This window comes from Arachis hypogaea, chromosome 13, assembly GCF_003086295.3.
Source record: "Arachis hypogaea cultivar Tifrunner chromosome 13, arahy.Tifrunner.gnm2.J5K5, whole genome shotgun sequence".
Lineage (NCBI taxonomy): Eukaryota > Viridiplantae > Streptophyta > Magnoliopsida > Fabales > Fabaceae > Arachis > Arachis hypogaea.
Window position 1 is genome coordinate 128,145,889 of NC_092048.1, and position 10,040 is coordinate 128,155,928.

Here is a 10,040-nt window from a genome sequence, read left to right on the forward strand (position 1 = left end):
AAAGGGACTTCAGGAATCACCCTCTTCTTTGCCACAAATTCATAGAAGTGGTCTTGATGAGCTTTGGTGATGAATCTTTTCATCTCCCAAGATTTGGAGGTGGAAGCAACTGCTTTTCCTTTCCTCTTTCTAGAGGATTATCTGACTTTGGGTGGCATAAGTGGGAATGGAAAGAAAAAATCAAGGCTTTTCCAACACCAAACTTAAAAGCTTTGCTCGTCCTCAAGCAAAATATGAAGAAAATAGAAGAAAGGAGTAGAAGAAGAAGAGAACAGAGGAGAAGAAGAGGGATAGCGAATTTGGCCAAGTAGGGCTTTAGTGTATGGATGGTGTGTGTATGAAGGGTAGGAAGAAGGGGTATTTATAGGAGTGGGATAAGTTAGGGTTCGAATGAATGGGTGGGAATTGGGTGGGAAATTTTGAAATTGAAGTGGGTGGGGGTTGGTGGGTGGGGGTTGGTGGGAGTTATGATGGTTTTGGAAAGTGATATGGATATGATTGGGTTAGGGTTTATAGGGAAGAGTATATGGGGAATAGTGAAAGTAAGAGAGAGAAGAAGGTGAGGGTAGGTGGAGATTCTGTGGGACCCACTGATCCTGAAGGGCTAGGAATTCAAGTTCCCTGCCCCCTTGTAGGCGTTGAATGCCCATCTCTTGCTCCTGGCTGGCGTTCAACGCCAGCTATGTACCTCTCATTGGACGTTGAACGCCCTTGAGGGACCTCCTTCCTGGCGTTCAACGGTAGGTCTGTGCCTCTGTTGGGGCGTTGAATGCCCAGGTTCTGCCCCTGAATGGCATTCAATGCCAGCTTCAGGCTCCCTGGCTGGCGTTCAACACCAGCAATGTGCTTCTTGGCTCAAGGTCTCTGCTCCAAGGTGTTCTGTTTCTAGATCTGACGGTTTCTGTTTCTGCTCTAACTGTTGCACATGATCACAAACTTAAAGAAAACATGAAAATTAAACTAAAATAAAATTAAAGAAAAACAAGAAAAAAATTAATGATTCATGGGTTGCCTCCCAACAAGCGATTCTTTAACGCCACTAGCTTGACGGTTAGCTCCTTGTGAAGATGGATAGGGGCTCAGAATTTTTCCCCTTATAGTGAAATTTTTGCCTGTGCTCTCATGGATAAGTTCCACATGTTCTAGAGGTAGGATCTTGTTTACAGTATGTAGAATGACTGGATTATTTGTGAAGACCACTCTCATGCCAGGTGAGGGGCCTTCAATGGAGATTTTCTTATCCCTCCAGCCTTTAGGTACTTTCTTCTTAGTACCTTTGTTCTCAGTGCTTGATAATGGCTGCCCAATACCAAACTTATAATTGGTGTCCAGGGGCTTTGTATAACTTTGCACTGAGAACGAGGGTTGGAACACTAAGTGTTGCACAACTGTTTTTCTGTTGTTAAAGGGAGAGTTAGGGTTAGGCATCTTGAACAAGATGTGGTCCTCCCATAACTATAGAATAAGCTCTCCCTTTGCCATATCAATGATGGCATTGGCAGTGGCTAGGAAGGGTCCTCCAAGGATGATGGATTCATCCTCTTCCTCCACAGTATCCAAGATTATGAAATCTGCAGGGATGTAAAGGTTTTCAACCTTTATTAAGACATCCTCTACACGATCATAAGCCTTTTTCATTGATCTGTCTGCCATCTCTAGGGAGATTCTTATAGTTTGTACCTCAAAGATTCCCAGTTTCCCCATTACAGAGAGTGACATAAGGTTTATGCTTGACCCTAGGTTACACAAAGCCCTATCAAAGGTAATGGTGCCTATGGTGCAGGGAATCAGGAAGCATCCGGGATCCGACAACTTCTGAGGTAGTTTTTGCTGGACCAAGGTATTGAGTTCCTTGGTGAGCATTGGAGGTTCTTCTTCCAATGGCTCTGTGCCAAACAACTTGGCATTCAGCTTCATTAGAATTCCTAGGTACCGAGCAACTTGCTCTTTCCTAGTTTTCTCTTCCTCATCAGAGGAAGAGTACTCTTCAGATTCTATGATCCTCAACCAAGCATTCAAGAGAACTTCAATGGGCTCCTCATGAACCTTGGGTTTTATCAGTTTTTCAATAGGGAAGTTCTCAGTGGTCTTGGGGTCGCTAACTATCCCTATTATAGCATTCAATGCCATGACTTGTGTTTCTTTGAGCGTTGAACGCCCAGCTTGTGTCCCTTTGCTGGCGTTCAACGCCAGCTTTTGTGTTGCCTTGGGCATTGAACGCCCAGTAAGGTGCTCCTTACTGGCGTTCAACGCCAATGATGGTGGCTTGTTGAGCGTTGAACGCCCAGTAAGGACCTCCTTACTGGCGTTCAACGCTAGTGATGGTGCCTCCTTGGGCGTTGAACACCCAGTAAGGAGACCTTACTTCAACGCCAGTAATACTGCTTCTATGGGCGTTGAACGCCTAGTAAGGTCTTCCTTACTGGCGTTCAACTCCATTGCATCCTCTTCAGATTCGGCTTCAGCTTCTACAGTGACGGCCTTGCACTCTTTTCTTGGGTTTACTTCAGTGTTACTAGGAAGAGTGTTAAGAGGGGTCTCAGGGATTCTCTTGCTCAGCCTGACCAACTTGTACCTCTAGATTTCTGATGGAGGACCTAGTTTCTGTTATGAAGCTGTGAGTGGTCTTAGAGAGTTTAGAGACTATGGTTGCTAAGTCAAAAAGACTTTGCTTAGAAGTCTCCATCTGTTATCGAGGAGATGGGAATAGTAGTCTGTTGTTGAACCTATTCTGGGTTCTTCCACCTTGATTATTATTGAAGCCTTGCTGAGGCTTCTGTTGATCTTTCTATGAAAGGTTAGGATGATTCCTCCATGAGGAGTTGTAGGTATTTCTATAGGGTTCTCCCATATAATCCATCTCTTCCATCATGGGTTGATTTGGATCATAGGCATCTCCATCATAGGAGGTGTCTTGAGTGCTGCTAGTTGTAGCTTGCACTCCAGTCAAATGCTAAGAGATCATATTGACTTGTTGGGTCAAGATCTTGTTCTGAGCTAATATGGCATTCAGAGTGTCAACTTCTAGGACTCATTTCTTCTGAGCTACCTTATTATTCACAGGGTTCAATGAGTTCCTGTGCCTCTGTAGGCATTTTCTTCAAGTGGAGTGATCCACCAGCAGAATGATCCAAGGACATCTTGGATATCTCAAATAGGCCATCATAGAAGATTCCTAGGATAGACCATTCTGAGAGCATGTCAGGGGGACACCTTCTGATCAGTTACTTGTATCTTTCCCAAGCTTTATAGAGGGATTCACCCTCTCTTTGTCTGAAGGTTTGAATTTTTACCCTGAGCTTGCTCAGTTTTTGAGGTGAAAAGAACTTAGCCAAGAAAGCATTGACCAGCTTTTCCCAAGAGTCTAGGCTTTCTTTAGGTTGAGAATCTAACCTTATCCTAGCTCTGTCTCTAACAGCAAAAGGGAAAAGAATAAGTCTGTAGACCTCAGGATCCATGGCGTGGTGAAAATTGGCAGATTAAGAATTATTAAGAAAAATGGCGTTGCAAGTACAGCTCTTAACCAGCAAAAATTCACTTGTCAATTTAGAAAAGAGTTGTCACAAAATTAGAATTAGAATACTGAGAGTATGAGTCCCAGGTCGTCTCCCAACGAGTTGCAGAAAGATGTGCTATTTTATTAATCAGAGGTTTTTCCAAAATGGTTTTGAGTTTGATAAAGAAAAAATTAATTCAGAGAATTTATGTAATTTAAATAAAAATCTTGACTGGGAGAAGATTAATCGGAAGTTCTATCCTTGTTGGAATTTTCTCAAGATTAATTAATAATTAGTAGTTGTTCCACTTAGGTAACCCTCAACGAATGAAGGAAAGTCAAGTTAAAAGCCAACTTCTATTCACAAGTCCCAATCCTCTCCCTTGGGAAGGATTAGAGTTAGTGACTAACAAGCCACCAACAACGAACCAATTACAATTGAACTCTTGAGTATTCCAACTCAAGGTTCTCCTTTTAATCAACTCCCAATCAAGTTGGGGGACTACTCCATTATCATAAATATAGGCTTCACAAAATAAAGAGGGGAAATAAAAAGAGACATGATAAACAATAATCAAAGAGATTAATTAAAAAAATAAAAATAGTCTTTGTATTAAATAATTCTAAAACTAATCCAATTGTACTCTGGACAAATTAAGGATATGGAAGAGTAAGTAAAAAGTAGAGAAAACAAACTAGAGAGATGAAGTCTTGCGGAGGTAACAACTCTTCTCGATATCCCAATCCAAAAAGCAATAAAAATAAAATCCTAAGAACTATGAATGTGTAGAGAGAAAACCTAGAGGATGAGTAAAATCAGATCTAAAACTAAAAATTATGCGGAATGAATGTCGTCCTTTGTCTCTGCATGTTTCCTGGCTCTAATCTGCATTTCTGGGCCGAAAACTAGGTTAGAATGTGGCCCAGAATTCACGCCAGTGACTTCTGTAAATTCTGCAGATCGCGCATGCCACGTGACCGCATCGTCCACGCGTTCGCGTCACTCAGCGTTTTCCGTGCCACGCGTGCGCATCGTCCACGAATTTGTGTCACTCGTGCAGCTTCCAATCCACGCGTTCGCGTCATGCACGCGAGCGCGTCATTGCAATTTCCTCTATTTCGCGCGGTCGCGTGAGCCATGTGCTCACATCACTTCTCGCTGGTCATCTCCTCAATTTCTTTTGTTCCTTCCATCTTTGCAAGCTTCCTTTCCATTCTCTAAGCCATTCCTGCCCTATGAAGCCTGAAATACTTAACACACAGATCACGACATCGAATGATATGAAGGAGAATAAAAAAATATTCAATTAAAAGATCTTTAGAAAGCAAGTTTTCAATCATAGAACAATTTTAGGAAGGAATTGTGAATACATGCAAATTATATGAATAAATGGGTGAAAGACTTAATAAAACCACTCAATTAAACACAATATAAATTATAAAATAATGGTTTATCAACCTCCCCACACTTAAACATTAACATGTCCTCATGCTTAGTTGGAGGAGGTAAAAATGAATGAATAGGGGTATGTAAGACTCATGCAATGCAATGCAACCTATATACATGAATGCAACTATATGATTTTGTCTATCTAATTAAAATAAATAAGTTCTCTAAGACAGAACATAGAGCAGATTCCACCAGTTTAAATCATACAGTAAAAGCAAGTAAATTTGTAGGAAGACAGCTTGTGAAAGCAGGGGACATGTAGTTGAGCATTGAACCCTCACTGATGGCGTGTGTGCACTCTAATCTCTCTAGTGTATAGGGTAATCACTCTATCCTTCTCTAATCATGCTTTAGAATTTTTGTTCTTCACCTAACCAATCAACAACATTTAATGTACCAATGCAAACATCATGAAGTCTTTTCAATGTTGTAATGGGGCTAAGGTAAAGGTAAGGGTATATATGGCTAAGTGAGCTTATAAATTGAATCTTTAATTAACCCAAGCTTTCACCTGATCATATATGTATATTCTATATAACTTTAAATTTCATACCTAGCTACCCAGAATTTCCTTTTCACATTCCATACTCATGCATCAACCTTTATTTTGATTTTATCACATGTGCATTGATTGTTGAACTTTAACTTATCATTGGGGTAATTTTGTCCCCTTATTTACTAAAATATTATAAATTTTTTTATGCAATATGTAAATACAGATGCAGACTATAGGCACTGGTACTGAGAAGAGTTATTGAAAATGGAAATTAAGGAGAGGGGGAGGAACGATCATACCATGGTGGGTTGTCTCCCACCCAGCACTTTGCTTTAACGTCCTTAAGTTGGACGCTCCACTAGCTCAGTCTTCTACTGTGGGTGGATCTTCCAAGAGGAAGATCTCAAGCTCCTGGTTTTTCGCCATCTTTTCACCATGAAATAACTTCAAGCGATGTCCATTTACCTCTATAAGTTCGGAGCTTGAAGGATGGCTCAAGTGAAAGACTCCGTATGGCTCCGCCCTTTCTACTCGATAGGGACCATCTCATCTGGACCTCAGCTTGCCTGGCATGAGCCGCAATCTGGAGTTGTAAAGGAGGACTAAGTCCCCAGGTTAAAACTCTCTTATCTTGATGTTCTTATCATGCACAGCTTTCACCTTCTCTTTATACAGCCTGGAGTTTTCATAAGCTTCTAGGAGAAGGTTCTCTAATTCTTGCAGTTGCAACTTCCATTCAGCTTCGGCTTTCTCATAATCCATGTTGAGCTCTCTCACCACCCAGAATGCTTTGTGTTCTATATCTACTGGGAGGTGACAAGCTTTTCCATAAACCAAGCAGAAGGGACTCATTCCTATAGGTGTCTTGTATGCAGTCCGATATGCCCAAAGCGCGTCTTGTAGCCTGGCGCTCCAATCCTTCCTATGAGGCTTGACTATTTTCTTCAGGATACGCTTTATTTCTCTATTTGACACTTTCACTTGTCCATTAGTTTGCAAGTGGTATGCTGTGGCTACTTTGTGAATAACGCCATGCTTCTTCAATAGGGTGTTCAGTCTCCTGTTACAGAAATGGGTACCTTGATCGCTCACGATTGCTCGTGGTGATCCAAAGTGACAGATAATATGGTTTCTAACAAAAGAGACAACAGTGTTAGCATCATCGGCACACGTAGGAATTGCTTCCACCCATTTAGAGACATACTCCACAGCTAACAATATGTATGTAAAACCGCTTGAGTTTGGAAACGGTCCCATGAAGTCAATGCCCCAAACATAAAAAATCTCACAGAACAACATAATTTGTTAGGGCATCTCATCCCTCTTGGATATGTTACCAAACCTTTGGCATGGGAAACAAGATTTACAAAAAGCAGTAGCATCTTTAAAAAGAGTGGGCCACCAGAATTCACAGTCTAGGATTTTTCTAGTTGTTCTTTGAGGACCAAAATGTCCACCACTCTCAGATGAGTGGCAGGCCTCTAAAATGGACTGAAATTCTGATTGAGGCACACATCTCCTAATTATCTGGTCAGCACCATACCTCCACAGATAGAGGTCATCCCATATATAATATTTGGACTCGCTTTTCAGCTTGTCCCTCTCGTGCTTAGTAAAATTTGGGGGGAAAGTATGGCTAACGAGATAATTAGCTACAGGTGCATACCAAGGAACTACTTCAGATATTGCATGCAAGCTGTCAAAAGGAAAAGCATCATTGATAGGAGTGGAGTCATCCTTGATGTGCTCAAGGCGACTCAAGTGGTCTGCTACTAAATTCTGAGAACCACTCCTATTCTTAATTTCTAAATCAAATTCTTGTAGCAGCAATATCCATCGTATTAGCCTTGGTTTGGACTCCTTTTTGGCTAATAAATACTTTAGAGCTGCATGGTTGGAGTACACTACCACCTTAGTACCAAGTAAATAGGCTCAGAATTTATCCAGAGCAAAAACAATAGCCAAAAGCTCTTTTTCAGTAGTAGTGTAATTAGACTGAGCAGCATCTAATGTCTTGGAAGCATAAGCAATTACGAAAGGATCCTTACCCGCGTGCTGGGCCAGCGCTGCTCCCACAACATGGTTGGAAGCATCACACATAATCTCAAAGGGCTGGCTCCAGTCTGGTCCTCTCACAATTGGAGCTTGAGTTAAGGCGATCTTTAGCTTGTTGAACGCCTCTACACAATCCTCACTGAACTCGAACTCAATATCTTTCTGCAGAAGTTTGGATAAGGGCAGTGCTACCTTACTGAAGTCCTTGATGAACCGCCGGTAGAAACCTGCATGGCCAAGGAACGAACGAACTTCCCTCACGGAGGAGGGGTAAGGTAGACTAGAAATGACATTTACCTTTTCCGGATCTACAGAAATACCAGTGTTAGAGACAACATGTCCTAGTACAATACCTTGTTTGACCATAAAATAGCAGTTTTCAAAATTTAAAACAAGGTTTGAACTAACACACCTGTCTAACACTCTAGATAGACTATCCAAGCAAAGATTAAAGGAATCACCGTATACGCTAAAATCATCCATGAAAACCTCCATACAGTTCTCAATAAGATCAGAGAAAAGACTCATCATACATCTTAGGAAAGTAGCTGGTGCATTGCACAAGCCAAAGGGCATTCTCTTATAAGCATAAGTCCCAAAAGGACATGTAAAAGTTGTCTTTTCCTGATCTTCAGGAGCTATATGAATCTGGAAATAGCCTGTGTAACCATCTAAAAATCAATAATGTGATTTACCTGACAGGCGATCCAGCATTTGATCAATGAATGGCAGGGGGTAGTGATCCTTATGAGTGGCCTGGTTGAGGCGCCTGTAATCAATGCAGACCCTCCAGGCGTTCTGTACTCTAGTTGCTATGAGCTCTCCATGCTCATTCTTCACTGTAGTGACTCCAGACTTCTTGGGCACCACTTGTACTGGGCTTACCCATTCACTGTCTGAGATGGGGTAGATGATATCTGCCTCAAGTAGTCTGGTTACTTCCTTTTTGACAACCTCTAAGATAGTGGAATTTAGTCTTCTCTGGAGTTGACGAACAGGCCTTACTCCCTCTTCTAAAAATATTCTGTGCTCACAAACTTGAGGGTTGATGTCCACTATGTCTGCCAAACTCCACCCAATTGCCTTTTTGAGTCTCCTCAGCACACTAAGTAACTGCTCCTCTTGTTGGGAAGTGAGTTCCCTTGCAATTATTACTGGGAGCTTCTAATCATCCTCAAGGTAAGCGTACTTGAGGTGGGGTGGTAGAGGCTTTAATTCCAATTTCTGCTCCTGACCGGGCACTGGGTCTTCTGGAGCTGGTGAAAATGGCAAGGTGTCCTCATTGTGTTCAGTGGGTTTCCCCACACTTGGACCTTGCTCCATGTGACTCCCTTCTATCTCTTCTTGATGAACTGCAGCTACAGTCTCATTAATGATGTTGCATTGAAAGACAGAATGATCTTTCGGAGGGTGCTTCATGGCTTCATTCAGATTGAAACTTACTGCTCGGCCGTCTATTTCAAAAGAGTAGGTTCCCAAAAAGGCATCTAGCTTGAACTTTGAAGTCTTCAGGAATGGTCTTCCAAGCAGGATTGATGACGGCTTCCCTGAGTCATTTTGGGGCATCTCCAGGATATAAAAGTCAATGGAAAATGTGAGCCCCTTAATGCCCACCAGCACGTCCTCAGCAATTCCAACCACTGTAATAATGCTCTTATCTGCTAACACAAAACGAGCTGCCAACCTTTTTAAAGGAGGGAGCCTCAAAGCATCATATATGGACAAAGGTATTATACTAACACACGCACCTAAATCACACATGCAGTCAGAAAATATTACACCCCCAATGGTTAAGTTAACTATGCATGGTCCTGGGTCACTACATTTTTCAGGTATATCCCCCATTAAAGCAGATATGGAACTACCTAAAGGAATAGTTTCTAATTCATTAATATTATCCTTATGCATGCACAGATCCTTTAGAAATTTTGCATATTTAGGTACTTGCTGAATAACATAAAAAAGGGGAACAATTACCTCAACCTTTTTGAAGATTTTTACCATTTTAGGGTCAAGTTCCATCTGTTTCCTGGATTTCCTTGCAAGGTGTGAAAATAGGATAGGAATAGCGTCTCTTACGACTTCTGCTTCTTTTGGTTCTCCATTCCTTGGTTGAACTGCTTCTTCTTCAACCATGTCTTGTATTTCATCTTCCTCTTCCACATCCTCCACTTCAACCATGTCTGCATCTGGGATGTGTTCCTGTGGGCTTGGCTCCTCCTGATTCCTCTCTTGCAGTGTGGTTCCAGACCTTAGGGTGATGGCATTGATGCCACCCTTTGGATTGGGTAAGGGTTGAGAAGGAATTCCACTGGAGCTTGCAGGTTGAGTGTTAGAAGTGCTGGATGATCCTATCTGAGAGATGAGAGCTTGTATAGCATATGTTAGACCGTTGAGTGTACCTTCCATGTTCTTTTGTCCTTGTGCAATGGACTAAAGCAAATCGTCATTGGAAGAGGAGGGGTAAGTGATTTGAGGGACCTGCTGTTGGTTGTTCTGAGGTGCTTGGGTTTGCCTCAGGTGAGGTGCTCTGTAAGGCTGGT